This window comes from Macaca mulatta, chromosome 3 (genome assembly GCF_049350105.2).
Source record: "Macaca mulatta isolate MMU2019108-1 chromosome 3, T2T-MMU8v2.0, whole genome shotgun sequence".
In the NCBI taxonomy this organism is placed as follows: Eukaryota; Metazoa; Chordata; class Mammalia; order Primates; family Cercopithecidae; genus Macaca; species Macaca mulatta.
Window position 1 is genome coordinate 164,537,984 of NC_133408.1, and position 17,683 is coordinate 164,555,666.

General features: G+C 39.0%; 1 long non-coding RNA gene across 1 annotated transcript; it reads right to left on the bottom strand.

Annotated features, from left to right (window-relative positions):
• Positions 1 to 2,363: 2,363 nt before the first annotated feature.
• Positions 2,364 to 17,361, bottom strand: LOC144340167 (uncharacterized). The gene is made up of 4 exons (XR_013415943.1): positions 17,098 to 17,361; positions 14,434 to 14,490; positions 7,019 to 7,092; positions 2,364 to 2,634 (listed from the first exon to the last, which is right to left on the bottom strand). It is a non-coding gene; the product is annotated as an uncharacterized LOC144340167 (long non-coding RNA).
• Between the last annotated feature and the right edge of the window lie 322 nt (positions 17,362 to 17,683).

Sequence of the window (17,683 nt, forward strand, 5' to 3'; positions counted from 1 at the left end):
CCATAAATACTACAATATTGAGAAAAAGCTTGGGTTCTAATCCTGACTCTTTCATTAACTACCTGGAAGGATTAGGGACATCTCTATTCTTTTTGTGCTCACATATCCTCATTTGAAAATGGCTAAGGCACTGTTGAATAATATTATATTCCAAAACATAATAAATATTTTTCACATTCACGTAATTTCCATCTTAGTGATTCACATTCTTTACATTGTTTATTTAAAAATCTCTCTTTTGTACAGAGAGTTTATCCAACAGAAGGAAATCTGGAAACTCTAGCAATAGGTCCAACACTGGTACTAATATTCATGAGTTATAACAAGAATAACTCATTATAAGTGCATATTGTCCTATTTTTATGTGATATATGCAGTATTAGCTAAAAACATGGACTGTGTTTAAAAACTATTGTGTTTTCAGTGGTCCTAGCATAAGAGAGCATTATGGAAATAGAATGATTGGAGAAATGGTTGAAAATATTTATAGTGATTTTCCAGGTGGTGCATTGTGTGTATGTGTATGCATGTGTTTTATTTTCAATTTCTTCAATAAATGTTATTCTTAAAATAAGGGGCATGTAAATTTTAAAAGAATACTGTTCAGTTAGAATTAACCAAACTATTGGATTCAGTAATGCTCTTCCTTCCACCCATAACACATGGACTGCCAAAGGGCTGCCCAGTTACTGACAGGTTACTCCATAGGAGACTCAGGCACTTCTGCTTCCAGCCCTCTCCTCGAGTGGTGTTGCTTACCAGAGTCAAAGCCAGTTGTGTCTGCTTCTTTACTTGTGAAAGTCACTTGTACTTGTCATTGTAATTATGCAAATTAACATTATATTAAAAAGTGATGAGATATGATTATGAAAATAAAGTCATTCCTTTAAATGTTTCAGAAAGATTTGATTTTTAAAATGTTAAGTTAGATGTAAGAAAACTATAAAATGTTATGATAAAAAGTTAAAAATGCTTATGCTTTTAGATTGCTTTATTAAGTGTTAAGTTCTTAACTTTAATGAACACCAAACTGGAAATGTAAATGATATGTTATAGGTGTGTGGTCTATGCAAAAAAGAAGGTAAGGACCTTCATTCAGGAAATAGAACTCATGTTATTGGCCTCATCCCAAAAGCTTGGTGAATAAATGAACATTTATATATTTTAGATTAAAATAAGTATTTAAGGTATATATTAACTTTTCAATGATTCCTTACTTTCACTGCTTTTTAATTCTGTAACCAAATACAGATTCTAATCGAGTTAGATAAGAGAATTCCTATTATAACTATTTATTTACAAGCCCAAGTGTTAATCATCCTGTGGCCCCTTTCCTACTACCTATTATACTTCAATTTCAAACCCTTTCCTGCCAAATATTTATTTTATAATCAACCATATATAGATACCCTTTGAACTTAAAACCTGAAAGAAAACAGTCTGAAAACAATTATCTTAAAAGTTCCCATAACAAATCAGCCTTCAATCCTGACTATTATTCTAGGCACTGTTATTTGTATAGGGAATTCCTTTTTTGGTCAAGTCTATACATTCACCCAGGTTTGTAGCCCCACGCAGAGCTTAGTATTATTACTCTAGTTTATAGCTTTAGAAAATTTTAAAAAGCAACAACACATCTTCACCAAATTATGTAAAGTGTTACTATTTCCCAGAATGGTTTGTGGGGGAAAAAAGTACATATACATATAACTATTTAAGCACTTACTAATTTAGCAAATATTTACCTGCTATCTGTTACGCAAAAAACACTGAGGTATATTTGCACATTTACAAAAATACAGCTACTCTGTAAGGAAGCTTGATATGTCTATTGTCCTAGCTCTAGGAAAGATGTCTTTTGATTATTTTATTTTTGTTATGTGTGTGTGTGTGTTTGTTTTTGAGTTGGAGTCTCGCTCTGTCACCTAGGCTGGAGTGCAGTGGCACAATCTTGGCTCACTGCAACCTCTGCCTCCTGGGTTCAAGCGATTCTCCTGCCTCAGCCTCCCGAGTAGCTGGGATTACAGGTGCATGCTGCCATGCCCGGCTAGTTTTTTGTATTTCAGTAGAGACAGGGTTTCACCATGTTGCCCAGTGTGGTCTCGAACTCCTGAGCTCAGGCAATCCACCCGCCTCAGCCTCCCAAAGTGCTGGGATTACAAGTGTGAGCCACCACGCCCGGATCTTTTGATGATTTTAAACCAATAGGTATAAAATAGACTATGTAAAAAGGGAAGTGAAATCTAATGGTACAGCTTAGAAAAATCCTCAGATAAAAGCATTTTTCCCAGAAAAACAATAGCAAATGATTTAATTTTTAAAAGATGGCCAAGAAAGACCAAAAGAAAATCAAAATACCATGGGAAACTCTCAAGATTTAGGTTAAAGGTTATTTTAATCTACAGTTAATATCTCAAAAACTTTTCATGATTTTCTACTAAAATTGGTACACTGAAACAATGCCTGACATATTTTCTCACTATATGTCTTCAACAATGCATGGTTGCTAATGACAGCATTTGCTCATGAGCCTTCCCTGCAAGAGAGAGAAAGCCCCTGGGGTGGAGAATTTTCTACAACAGCAGACCTGCCATAGCAGATCTGTCAGGGTGAGTCAGACAGGCATTCTGCTCCCTAAGGATGACAAGAAAACAAATAAAAATAAAAGAAAATGCAAACATTTTCATAAAAGGCATTTGGCAAATTAGCAGCTGCCCTAAGGAATTCAAAGCAAGGGCAGAAACTATTAGCACTTCATTCACAAAAATGTTTTGATTTCTATATTTCAAATAGATAAATTAAACCATGTATTGTCTTCTGATAGTTCTGCACAAATATACATTGTGGAAACTTGGCCAACATTACAATGATTTCATTCACACACAGCTCATGCTCCTTTTTCTTTTCTTTTTTTTTTTTTTGATACAAATACTTGTCAATTTCTACTACTGCAAGGCACAGTGCTAGGCACTGGGGAATGCAAGGATGAGCAGAAACCAACAAGGACTGTATCTCCATCTTGCAGAGCCTACACAGTTTAATGAGGATGGGGAGGCAGGCATAGTAATTAAAAGTTCCTATAAGCACGTGAGAAATTGCAATGGGCACAAATCTGAAGGAGAGATATGTGGTGCTTAGAATCTATGAGTGGAGTATTTTAACTAAACCAGAAATTGAAAACAACTTCTATAAAGAAGTTCTGAAGGACCCTTAGATATTAACTAAGCAGGGAGGGGAAAGGTTATTGTGGGCAAAGGAAACACCCATGTCCTAAGGCATGGTGGCAGGAAACAGTATGATCAGTTGAGGGGGCTGAAAGGAGGTCATTGTGGCTAACGTGGAGAGTGCCAAGGCACTGTGGCATGAATGCGGCTGAAGACATGGGGGATCCACATCCTAAAGGGCCTCAGAGGCATGATACAGAGTTCTATCTCCACCCTGAGAGAGAAATAAAGTCAATGAAGCATTTAAGGGGCGTGTGTCTGCATGTGTGTGTCTGCTTGTGGGGGTGTCATGCTGTTTGAGAGACATGACATGATCAGATTTGTTTTTATTCTGTATTTAATCAACTCTTAATTTTACCAACAGACAGCTATCCTTCTAACAGTTTCTGCATATGGTAAGAATAATTGGGGTTGAATACAAAGTGGTTTTACATCTAGACTGTGGAAAGTACAAATAAGTCTACATAAAAAGAAAATCACAAGTTTTGCAAGTTTTTATATGTAACACAGTGCAACTGAATGACTTTTTAAAATGTACAATTTGTATTCAGAGATAGTATAATTTGCTATTCTTAACATGAAGAGAATCAAGGAAAATTGCCTTCCTACTAAAACCAATTAAATATTTGAATCGCCTTTAAGGATGTACATTACACTCAGTATTTTACACAGTAAAATATCCTGTACCCACCAGTATTAGTTACCTGCAAAGAGGAATAGTGTCCCCCTTTTTTCCTGGGAACTTAGGAATAGTAAATGCACAAGAGGTTAGAAATACAAAAATTCTGAATCCATTCTGGGTATAGCATGCTGAATAATGCACTGAGTAATAACACACAGAATGACAATAACAATAGCTTGCTGTTATGAGTGACTTTAGTAATAAAAAGAAATCAACTCATAGAATATTATCATTTCAAGTCAATCTCGTAATATAGCAATATACCTATAGAATTATGGACAAAATTATACATGTCATAACATTCCAGTTTTTAATTGATGGAGTGCATGTTATGTGCTAGGTGTTTCCAACATTTCATATTATCTTTGTGAGATAGTTATTTGCAGGAGGGGTACTCACAGAGCTTGACAACCAGGCCTGCTGAAGCCTGAGTGTGAGTAATAGAACCTCACTTCATCCCACCTCCATGTAAACACTCAAGAAGGTGCTAATTTTGTTTTGCAGTAGTTATTTGCACCTAGTGAGGAAGCAGGCCTGTAGCCAGAGTCTCCAGAACAGCCTAGCTGATACCATGAGGAAAAAGAAAAAAAAGAGAAAGGCAAAGGAAGCTTCTCCTACCTGATGGTGTTCTTGCTCCATTTAGGCAGTATCATCTGAAGCTATGTAATTTCACTGCAATGCTGAGGTCATATGAGAAGTCACAACTGCCTCTGAAACCTCACTGTGCTAACTCCTGTTTTACGTGTCTGTTCTCTGTTTTTTCTGCCTCTCTGGTTTCCTAACCATTTGCCATTAAAATCTTCTGTCTGTTGACTGCATTTCCATCCTATTGTGACAATATAGAAAGTATTACACTCATTTTATAAATAAAGACACTGACGCCCTAAGCATAACAGTCACTCATCCAAATTAACCAGTAATAATATTGAGGTTCTAATAAACACAACTGTGCCCTTTGCATATGTAACCGTTAGGAAAGGGCAAGAAGGCTGAAGACACACTTACAGGGTGAAGAGAAACAAAAACCAATTCTATAAATGTGTAATCATGACACTGTGTGGAGAAAATTTAGGTTGTTTCTTTTGATATTACACATGAAAATCATATATGATAATATGAATATGTTTATTTTACCATCAAATAAGCTCTATGACTACAGGAAATGTGTCTATTTCATTCACCTATTTAAGGCCAGTGTCAAGCAGAGCCCTGCATGTCATAGTCACTTAATACTTCAATTTTTAAATTTTCAAATGCCCATTGATTTAAATTATTTCATTTCTTCATTAAGGTGAAAAATGTAGTTTGGTTATTTGAGGACTATAAGTGATGTTTCTGTGAGGGTTTCTTGGATGATACTAATATTTAAATTGGTGGACTTTGATCAAAGCAGATTGCCGTCTGTGGGTGGGCCCCATCCAATCAGTTGAAAGTCTAAATAAAGACTGCCCTTCCCAAGCAAGAGAGGATTCTGCCAGCAGTCTGCCTTTAGATTTCAACTGCAATACCAGCTCTTCTTTAGACCTCCTGCCAATTTAGTGAGCCAATTTGTCCAAGTAAATTTCTCTCTCTTTCTACACACACATACACATGCACACACACATACAGCCTATTGGTTCTGTTTCTCTGGAGAACCCTGACATAATACGATTAGTATTAGCATAACTTTTTAAGAATATGGGTATTTCAGTATAAACAATCTTAAATGATGTACAGACTATTAAGATGGGGTGGAAAGAACATGAAGTAGAAAAGTCACAGGGCCAGGTCCAAGATTTCTCTATTTATTTATTCATTCACTTATTTATTCATTATATACTTTCTGAGCATCTATGATAACCCCAGACACTGTTCCAGGAGCTGAGGGTACAGTGGATAAGGAGGTTGACCAGCTCCTTCCTCTTATGCTTGTTTAAAACTAGTGGAATAGATGAAAAATATATAAGTCAACAATTGTGTTAGTCAGAGTTCCCTAGAGAGACAGAACTAATAGGATATATGTATATATGAAGAGGAGTTTATTAAGGAATATTTTCACACAAACACAAGGTAAAGTCCCACAACAGGCCCTCTGCAAGCTGAGGAGCAAGGAAGCCAGTCCAAGTCCCAAAACTTCAAAAATCGGGAAGCTGACAGTGCAGCCTTCATCTGAGGCCAAAGGCCCAAGAGCCCCTGGCAAACCACTGGTGTAAGTCCAAGAGTCCAAAAGCTAACGAACTTGAAGTCTGATGTCAAGGGCAGGAAGCATCCAGCACAGGAGAAAGATGAAGGCTGGAAGACTCAGCAAGTCAAGTCCTTCCAATTTCTGCCTGCTTTACTCTAGCCACGCTGGCAGCTGATTAGCTGGTGCCCTCCCAGTTTGAGGGTGGGTCGGCCTCTCCCAGTCCACTAAGTCAAATGTTAATCTCCTTTGGCAACACCCTTACAGACACACCCAGGATCAATACTTTACATCCTTCAATCCAATCAAGTTGATACTCAATAGTAACCATCACAAGTAAACAGACGAGTTACTTTCAGAAAATAAAGAAAAAATAAAACAGGCAGGTATGATACAGAATTCTTTAGAGTGGGTAATCAAGGAAGGCTTCTCCGAAGAGGTGACTTTTGAGTGGAAAGATGACTAGAAATAAGAAGCCAGCCATGCCAAGATCTGGAGTCAGAGCGCCTCAGGCAGAGGAAACAGCAAGTACGAAGGCCTGGAGGCAGGAGAGTATTTGCCCAGAGTACCTGATACAAATTCCTTGGCCTCTCTGGGCCATGGTTCTTCATCTGTAAATTAAGGGTGATGAGACATACTTAAAAAGTTGCTGTTACAATGAGATGTTTATAAAGTCTGAAGCACAACTTTGGCATATAAAAGAAACTTGAGAAATGGTCATTATTAAGGGAGTGTAGTAGAAAGATATAATTTAAACTGGGAGCAGGCGAGCACACAGAAATGACTTTCAAGGACATTGGAACTAAACTTTGAAGGATGAACCAGAGGAACCAGAGACTGTCAGATGGTGAAGGAGGAGAATATTCTAAGCAACATTAACAACACACATGTACACCATGCACGCACACACATGCGTGGGCATGCACACACACACATCACTCATATCCTTACTTCACTGTGGTTTTGTTGCTGGTTAGCAGGTACAGATTCTTGACTTCACCGCACAAAAGAATTTGAGAGCAAGCCTAAAGTAAGTAAAGTTTATTGCAAAGCAAAAGTACACTCTGAGAGGCAGAGCAAGCTACTCAGAGGGAGACAGCAGTTAGTGCCTCAAAGGAATTCCTTTTATAGAAGCTGTACATACATTTTCATAAAATACGACCTGGAAAGGTCAAGTATGCAAAGGCAGACCTGCTGCTGGAGCACGCGCTTAGCTGTAACACACATCGCATGTATCATGCCCTAACACAAATCGTGTGTATCATGAGCATATAAAATCTCCACCTACGGGTGCTTTTTTTATTATTATTATTAAAATGAGGAAAACGTTACTAAAAGCTAAACCTTGAGCCTAGTTGCATATGCAGGACACCAGAGAAGCCACTGGCCACCCCCTTTCCTTTCTCCTCTCCCTTTCCTTCCCCCAAGGCAGGAATTTGTACCTAATAGCTTCTCTGGTGCTGATTGCTTGGAGAATGGGGAAATTCTATCAGGAATAAGAAACTTCTATTCTCTTTCCCAGGCCACACTGGATGTCAGGAACTTGTAACTATCTGGTTGGTGGTCTGCTGGTATCCTGCAGGACTGCTTATCTTGCAAAAGAGGTACTGATGCACACGAGGATGCAAGGGATGTAGAGCTGTCTATGGAGGGCCCTGTGGGGCTTCACACAAGGGTGTGTCCGGAATTGGTGGGTTCTTGGTCTCACTGACTTCAAGAATGAAGACGTGGACCCTCGCGATGAGTGTTACAGTTCTTAAAGATGATGTGCCCGGAGTTTGTTCCTTCAGACGTTCAGATGTGTCTGTAGCTTCTTCCTTCTGGTGGGTTTGTGGTCTCGTGGGCTTCAGGAGTGAAGCTGTAGACCTTCACAGTGAGTGTCACAGCTCATAAAGGCAGTGTGAACCCAGAGTGAGCAGCAGCAAGATTTATTGCAAAAAGTGAAAGAATAAAGCTTCCACAGTGTGGAAGGAGACCCGAGTGGGTTGCCCCTGGCTGCCTCCGCAGCCTGCTTTTATTCCCTTATCTGACCCCACCCACATCCTGCTGATTGGTCCATTTTACAGAGAGCTGGTTGGTCTATCTTAGAGTTGATTGGTCCGTTTTGACAGAGTACTGATTGGTGCGTTTACAATCCTTGAGCCAGACACAGAGTGCTAGATGGAAAAGTTCTCCAAGTCCCCACTAGGTTAGCTAAACACAGTTAGCTAGATACAGTGTACTGATTGGTGTATTTACAAACCCTGAGCTAGACACAGTCACAGAGTGCTAGTCCTCCAAGTCTCCACTAGGTGGTTAGCTAGTTACAGAGTACCAATTGGTGTATTCACAAACCCTGAGCTAGACACAAAGTGCTGATTGGTGCATTTACAATCCTTGAGCTAGACACAGAATCACAGAGTGCTAGTCCCCCAAGTCTCCACTAGGTTAGCTAGGTACAGAGTGCTGATTGGTACACATACAATCCTCTGGCTAGATATAAAAGTTCTCCAAGTCCCTATCCAGTTTAGGAGCCCAGCTGGCTTCACTCAGTGGATCCCGCACTGGGAGAGCAGGCAGAGCTGCCCCCCAGTCCCGAGCTGCCCCTGCACTCCTCAGCCCTTGGGCTGTCGATGGGAGGGGGCGACGGAGCAGGGGGTGGCACCCCTTGGGGAGGCTCAGGCCGTCGGGAGCCCACCGCAGGAGGAGCTCAGACATGGCAGACTGGCGTCTCGAGCCCTGTCCCGCGGGGAGGCTGCTAAACCCAGTGAGAATTTAAGTGTAGCACCAGCGGGCCAGCACTGCTGAGGGACCTGGTGCAAACTCCACAGCTGCTGGCCCCGGTGCTAAGCCCCTCAGTACCTTGGGCTAGCAGCGCTGGCTGGCCACTCCATGTGCGGAGCCCGCCCAGCCCGGCCTGTACCTGCCAGAACTCGCACTGGCCTGCCAGCACCCTGGCAGCCCTGGTTCCTGCCCGTGCCTCTCCCTCCACACCTCCCCGCGAGCAGAGGGAGGCAGCTTCCCCCTAGCCAGCCCAGAGAGGGGCTCCCAGGGTGCCGTGGCAGGCTGAAGGGCTCGTCAAGCACTGCCAGAGTGGACACGAAAACCAAGGAGGCGCCGACAGTGAGGGCTGCTAGCACATTGTCACCTCTCAAGGGGACAAAGTCAGTATGGCCGCTGATATGGTTTGGCTCTGTGGCCCCAACCAAATCTCATCTCGAATTATAATCCCCAGGTAACAGAGGAGGGGGGTGATTGAATCATGGGGGCCGATTTCCCCCTTGCTGTTCTCTTGATAGAGAGTGAGTTCTCTTGAGATCCAGTTGTTTAAAAGTGTGTGGCACTTCCCCCTTCTCTCTTTCTCTCCTGCTCCTCCATGGTAAGACCTACTTGCATCCCTTTCGCCTTCCGCCATGATTGTAAATTTCCTGAGGCCTCCCAGCCAGGCTTCCCGGACAGCCTGCAGAATTATGAGTCAATTAAACCTCTTTTCTTCATCAATTACCCAGTCTCAGGTAGTTCTTTATAGCTGTGTGAAAATGAACTAATACAGCTCCCTAATCTTACTTATCCTGCCTCAGTTTGATTGTTGTGTTTAAATTAAAATCACCCTACTTTGAAATTATAACAAAACCACAAAATTTTATTAATTTACATGCCAAATCTTTCAAAACTCATAGGTCTACTTTATATAGCTCGCAATGCAGAAAGGAAAAAGGGAAAGAGAGAGAAAAATATAGAATATGAATGGCAGAGATAAAAAGCCAAGAGACACATGGAGAACAATGATAGAGGAAGTAAGTGAATGAAGAGGCATCCAGGAAGGAAGAAGCGTGTGGATTTAGGGAGAGATGGAGATGATGGTAGAGGGAAAAAGAGGCCAAAAAAGGCGGCGGAGGAGGAAGCCGAATCATCCAGTTGTCTGGAGCTGAGCAGACCAGGCAAAATGGCAGCATGCTAACCTTGAAAACATTCTGGAAAAAATTGCTTAATAAAATGTATGTATTAGTTTCTGAAAAAATTATCTTTGACATTCTGACTGAAGGAATTCATGTTCCTCATTCAATATGGAAGCAAAACAAAATGTATTTCCATGCAACAGAAATATTTCTCACATAACAATTTTTTTAATTCAAGAAACCAGGAAGGAACTTTGCCATGAGAAAAATGGAAGTAATTTCTACTGGCCTATCACTCATAAACTATTTTTCTTCCCCATTTCTTTTCCTTTACTTTCTATTCCACCATACTGCCTTATCTGGTCATGTGTGTATCTCTCTCTCTATTTAATATATACTTTCATTTTTCTTTCTTTTCCCTCAAAACATACATTCCCTCTTCAATCATTTTGTGAATGTTTGAAATCTATTAAAACATACCATCGTTGGCTGGGCACAATGGCTCCTGCCTGTAATCTCAGCACTTTGGGAGGCCGAGGCGGACAGATCACGAGGTCAGGAGATCGAGACCATCCTGGCTAACACGGTAAAACTCTGTGTCTACTAAAAATACAAAAAATTATCCAGGCATGGTGGCGGGCACCTGTAGTCCCAGCTACTCAGGAGGCTGAGGCAGGGGAATCCCTTGAACCCAGGAGGCGGAGGTTGCAGTAAGCTGAGATCACACCACTGCACTCCAGCCTGGGCGACAGAGCGAGACTCCATCTCAAAAACAAACAACAACAACAAAAAATATTATTTCAACATGATAACCTATGTTTACTGATTATGTTTTTATTTATCCCTGAGAAAAATTAATGTGAACTGTTTATTTTATCACAGCTCAATATCAACCCTGATTTTATTGTTAGCTCATTGCTAAAACTAAGAAATGTCCATTGACTTGCTGAAAGCAATAGCATAATGCTTCTACTTTTGTCATTAATGACGGTGATTGTGATAGATGAGCACCTCAAAATTTCTGTGTGTAAACATAGAACTAACTCAGAAAATTTTTCTTTAAAAAATATACCCACCTGTTATTAATATAGTCACTACGTAAATAGTTACTCTGTCTTAAGATAGAGGAGTATGCAACCTCAGTATCATTGTTTACTAAAAAAAAATTTTCATACTATCCATAATGCTTTTAGTAAAAAAGGGAGGCTCATAACAATTGTAGTGCAAATTAAAGCCGAATTTAAAAAAACACATAATTCTAATTGTTGAATTCCAAAAATAAATAGCCCAAATCATTCTTTAAAAAGTGCAGAGGCAGTTCAAACATCAGCATTCCAAGATCATGAAAAAAAATCTTTTTTTTTTTTTTAGAACTCTCTAAAGATATGTGAAGGAAGGGATCCAGAATCCAAAGTAAAAGCCCACCACATGTTCACAGCTGTGGCATCTTCCACCTCCTAGAATCTTAACCAGGAGTAAAGGTTTTTCTAACTCAGCAGCCTTAAAGACCTGCCCAGAGGAAGCTGGTCCAGAAGGCGCTCTCCTGGTTAGTGTAGTTTGTCCAGTCCCTAAGGCGACTTGAGATTGTAGGCTGAGAGTGCATTTGGATGGGTTTACTAAATGGAAAGCCCTCTTTTTTTTTTTTTTTCTTTAAGTTCTGAGTGGATGCTGTAACTTTAGTCTCCCTCCAAAACTATTTGGAATCTCTGAAAACCTTCATAAACTCAAGAAAGGACCTAACTATGTTTCTCATGGTCTCCAAATGCAGCATTGCCAAGATGCTGCTTGAACTTGTAGGGTGTTTTCTCTGACTGGGCTGCCTTCTGGCGCCTGATTTTTTTCTGCAAGATTAGTTCAGAATACTGTGGGGAAGAGCTCCCTCGCCTGGCTCGCAGAAGGTAATGCTACTGGGTACGATTGCCTGAGTAGGCTAACTGCTTCCAGAAGCCAAATTGTTTAATTTGATCACGTGAAGTTTTCATTTTAGTTTGGAGAGATATTTTCTATATTTATAGTCCTTGATTTGTAAGTCCAAGTTTCATATATAAACAAATGCATAATTAAAACATCCATCCTAGATTGCTTGTATAAACAAAATGTATAATTTGCACATTGACTACAGATTTTCTTCAGAAAAACAACAATTACTTCATATGTGAGTTTGGAACTAATAGAAATCTGTTCAGCTGTGATTTATGTGCACTTCCAAACTGAGATTGTTACAGAGGAAATTGTGTCAGTTAATCAACATGCAAATGATATGTTTATGTATGACTTAAAATGAATTTTGACAGAAGTATGAATGCCAAATTTAAAGCTTTAGCCTTGCAATGAAAATTACACAAACCACAGAAAGATCTGACTTACCTATAGAAATATTGAAGTCAAGAGTTTTAATTAATGCTTGCCAGATTAATACTTTTCACTTGTTGATAAAACTCAAAATGCTAGAAGTAAAAAAACACTTTTGTACTCAAAACCTTTTCCGTCACCTTCATCTACAACATGTTATATTATTCATTCTAGTAAACAGTTTTTAGGCATGTCTTCAGAATTTAAATGAGTATATCTATGATATGGTTTGACTTTGTGTCCCCACCAATATCTCATCTTGAATTGTAATACTATAATCCCACGTACTGTGGGAGGGACCCATGGGAGGTAATTGGATCATGGGGGCTGTTTCCCCAATGCTGTTCTCGTGATAGTGAGGGAGTTCTCATGAGATCTGATGGTTTTATCTGACATTTCCTCTCCTGGTACTCATTCTCTTTCCTGTCACCCTCTGAAGAGATGCCTTCTGCCTGATTGTAAGTTTCCAGAGGCCTCCCCAGCCATGCAAAACTATCAGTCAATTTCTTTTCTTAATAAATTATCCAGTTTCAGGTATTTCTTCATAGCATTTCTTTTCTTAATAAATTAAGTATTTCTTTTCTTAATAAATTACCCAGTCTCAGGTATTTCTTCATAGCATTTCTTTTCTTAATAAATTAAGTATTTCTTTTTTTCTTTTTTTCTTTTTTTTTTTTTTTGAGAGGGAGTCTTGCTCTGTCACCCAGGCTGGAGTACAGTGGCCGGATCTCAGCTCACTGCAAGCTCCTCCTCCTCTCGGGTTCACGCCATTCTCCTGCCTCAGCCTCCCGAGTAGCTGGGACTACAGGCACCCGCCACTTCGCCCGGCTAGTTTTTTGTATTTTTTAGTAGAGACGGGGTTTCACCGTGTTAGCCAGGATGGTCTCGATCTCCTGACCTCGTGATCCGCCCGTCTCGGCCTCCCAAAGTGCTGGGATTACAGGCTTGAGCCACCGCGCCCGGCTAAGTATTTCTTTTCTTAATAAATTACCCAGTCTCAGGTATTTCTTCATTGTATTAGTCTGTCTCAGGTATTTCTTCATTGTATTGTAATAGACTAATACAATCTAAGTGGCCATACTGACAGAATTATTTTTCTCTGTTTATGAATATTTGAAGAAGTACTACAGTTTGTGAATCTCAAACATAAAAGTTCTTTTCACATTTATTAGGAACTTTACAAGGTTTTAAATAAAAGGAAGCAGTTGGTATGAAAAAGTGAGATGAAAACAGAAACAAAAAAGTAATTAAAGCAATTCTCAGTAATGTCCCTCACCTGTGCTTTATTTAATTCTCATACTGAATTGAAAAATCCTCAAATTAGTATGAATTAACATTTAATGAGTGTTCCACAAGTGTTAGTTACTATTATATACTAGGCACTGTGCTGATTGCATTACATTCTTTATCCCCTTTAAACCTCAAGACTTCAAGGAAATTTAAGAAAATTGAGGCCAAAGGAGTTAAATAACTTGACCAAACTCACACTGCCAGGAAGTGGTGGAGCTGTATTTTCAACCAAGGTCTGGCTCTAGACCCCATGGTATTAACCGCCACCCTATACATTTCAGACTAAATGATTTATTAACAGCTATGATTTCTCTGACAACGTTTTGCCATTTCTTGAGTATACCACTGGTTAATGAATTTGGTGTGGAACTGAAGTTAGAGTTCACAGAGCCAGGATAGCACATAAAATGCCAACAAGAAAAGAGCCCCAAAAGGAAAAATATTAGCTTTGGATGTGAGAGACAACAGAGCATCAAAAGGGGATAACTAGAATGAAGACAAGTGAATTTGGTCAGATCTGGGCATAGATTAACTTAAATGACAAGGCTTCAGTATAGAGAATGGGATGGGTGTAAGAAAATTCTGTATATATACACATATGTATATATACGTATATAATGTAGTTATGAGGAGAAGAAAAAATAGTAATCAAAAAGGTGAAGGTGGAAAGAAGGAAAAGAGAAGGAAAAAAGGAGAATAAAATGTATTTAGAACTTTCCACAGGATAAGCATTTTTATGTCACTGCATGTAATTTTCATATTAACTGCCAAGCACATAGTAACTCAGAATACTTTTTCTCATTTTTAAAGATGAAAGTACTAAACAACATTTTGGAGAAGACTTACCTAATAGACTCTGAAGAGCCAAGACTTGAACTCACATCCTTTGATTCCAATGCTGTCCTGTGGGTTTAAGCAAAAAGAGGGAAGGAACTACAGAGAAATATCCTAGATGATTTTGAATAGATATCATTTGGTTTCTATACTGAAAATATTTTGAATATTACTTATAGTTGTGACACCTATTTATTAAACAAAATGGAAAAAAACATTTTCTAAAATTTCCTCCTGTTTGTTGCATTCATTTTGAGAGAAAAATATTTATACTTTTCTTATGAATTGGAATGCATTTTTATAATTCTGAAAATGAACTTTTTCATTTTTGTTTTTACCGTCGTAGAAAAGGAGAATTATGCTTGAAATAGAGTCTATCAGGCATTGGTATAGATCCCTTTCTGCATCATTTGGGTCCAAAGGAAGAGGAAAAAGGATAAATCGTGACCAGCTAAGAGATCCAATAGATTGGAGGAAATTAGGAGGTGCACACTTTTCATTTGGAGATACTATTTTCTTTGTTTTGATTTACAGCCCAAAAGTATCTAAGATAGGGGTATGTGTGTGTGTGTGTGTGTGTAACCTGGAAAACATTAAGTCAGGAGTATGCACCATGGTCATTGTGTCCTGGGCACCAGATAAGGTCCCAGTTCCCCAGATGGTGAGCGCCAAAGTTTACAGTGAGATCTCCGCTTATTCCCAAATACACTTGCTATGAGGTGGCAGGTTAGATTTGCTCTTCTTTCACTCCTCTTCTACTTGCTTTACATGGGGTAGCAATCTCCCAACGTTTGTGAAGAGTGACTGTCACTATTTTATATTTAACTGCACTGGTGAAGAGTTTATTTTCCTTTAAAAATGTTTTTATTTTTGTTAAATAACTACTTTGTCATTTTAATGGCAATCTGCATAGACGGAGTTAGATATGTGCTAATGTTGTCATCTTAAATCTAAGTTAATTTTGAGGGAACCATCATCACACATTTTGAATAAAGTTAACATCATCCAAAACTAACACATGTATGTGGGAAATCCTTCAAGTGATTCTTTTTTGCATATTTGCAAACCTAGAGTATATCTCAAAATACTCTCAAGTACATAGCCTTGTATTCATGCAAGAATCAGATTTTAAGTGAGGGATTTTATTTTCCTTCAAATAAATGGATTTAATGTTTCTCTTAATTGTGTGTCACAAATTGGACTAAAATCTCACAGGGCCTGCCTATACAGGAATCTAAACAATACTAGTTTAGGGGAAAGTAAGAATTTTTTTTTCCTTTTAGGTGTTTATTCAAATAACATGTCATTCAAGGGATTCATTATTAAGTCATTCAAATTATTTTAAGGAGGAAGTCAAATCCTATACAAACCAATAAATTGTAAGTAAATATTTATGAAAGTTCATTTCACTGCCCATGGGAAGGTCACTATTCCTCTTTTACTCAAATTTTCTATATTACTAGGAGAGAAACACTGAAGTCAATGGATAATCAGTATGTGCCCACGAAGGCTGGAAATCATGTTGTTTGGAGACATACATCTACAACCTCACAACTAATCCAAAAGTCACAGACACACACTTGTTGATTGCACTTCCTTTCCTTTCTCAAGATTTCCATTTTCTTCTTTTTTTTCTCTTTTTCTTCTTTTCTGTTCCTCATCTCCACGTTTCTTTGTTCTATTTAGTTTTTTCTTCAGGTAATCTCTCAGGTAATAGTTTTTCAAGCATCTCTATTGTGTATTTTTCTGTTAGTCTCTCTTCCCTTTTATATAATCTGACATTTATTCTTTCTCATTTTTGTCCATTATATTATCTGCCATTTCTATCTCCTATTAAAGCAAACTAAATATGGCCTGAGAAGGACTCTATACTTCTATATTTGTGTCCTTGTGGATGAAGTCTTAGTCAATCCCTGCAGCCATATTTCAAACAGTTATACACCGCAGAGCGTTCAAACTGCGTTCAATAAGGCAAACTCCAAGCTGTAACCAATCCAGCTGTTTCTTTACCTCACTTTGGATTTCTGTACCTCACTTTACTTTTTTTGCCTATAACTTTGTTCTGGCCATGAGGGATGCCTGGAGTCTCTCTGAATCTGCAGTGATTCTGGGGGGAGTCTCGATTCACGAATCTTTCATTGCTCGATTAAACTCCTTTACATAGAATTTGGCTGAAGTTTTTCTTTTAATACTCCTGTCCTTATTGTCCCCATTCTCTCCTTTATAATTCCAACCACCCACTTTATCCCTCTCCTCTTTCCCCCAAGGATAAAGCACTCCTGCAATTCCACTTTACCTCCCATGATAAGTAGATTCCACTGTTGTTTTTTCCTTTGTTCGTTTTTGGTTTTGCTTTGGCAATTCTCTTTCTTTCCCAAGGAATAGAAAACATTTAATTAAGAAACAACATTCAAATTTATCATTTGCTCTAGTAAGTATGATTGGCATTTTTAACTTTTAACAAAATGATATTTTAACCTTATAAATGAATTATACATACACACACACACACACACACACACACACACATGTTAGAGCAGAGCTCTGTCTTGTTGCTGATGAGAAGTATTTTGTTCTCCATTATAAAATGTACTCTTTCTCTGAGACACACATCATGCTTCTTTGACATAAGCCAGCCTTCTCTTTATTGCCATTGTCTTAAGTTTCTGATCCTACCTCCATGTTTGTCAAGGAGTAGATTTCTGCTTCATCCTGCGTGAATTCAAACCCTCTCTGCTCCCATCACTTCCGGTAACTTTTACCATCACTCTCAGGAAGCCCTTGTATCTTTTCTCTCTCAGAAGCAGACTTCCACCTCCTTCACTTGAACGTCTCTCAAGTTAGATACCCAGCATGGTCCTCCTACTGAAACAAGAGTGCCAGCTATACCATCAGAACATCTTTTTACATGCCTAGCTGATTTGGCTCAAAATTGAGGAGTAGAGAGCCCGACTCTGAAGTGAAAGCAGAAACACTGGGCAGTAAATGATAAAATTTGCTTTGCTCTCAGTGGTTTCTGACAACCCCATGGCAGGATTGGGGTGGAAGGAGGAAGGAGATAAAGCCTAAAGCCTTAATACAGCGTGGACCCCAGAGTACTAAACCATCAGAGCAAAGGTGAATGAGAAGTAAATCCTCTCCTTTAGAAAAGGATCACAAAGAAATATGTCTGTCCAGAACTATACCTTCTTAAAGGATTTATAAACATTATCAAGCTTTCTCGTGAGTCTTTAGTTCAAATTATCAGCATTTTTCTTGTCTG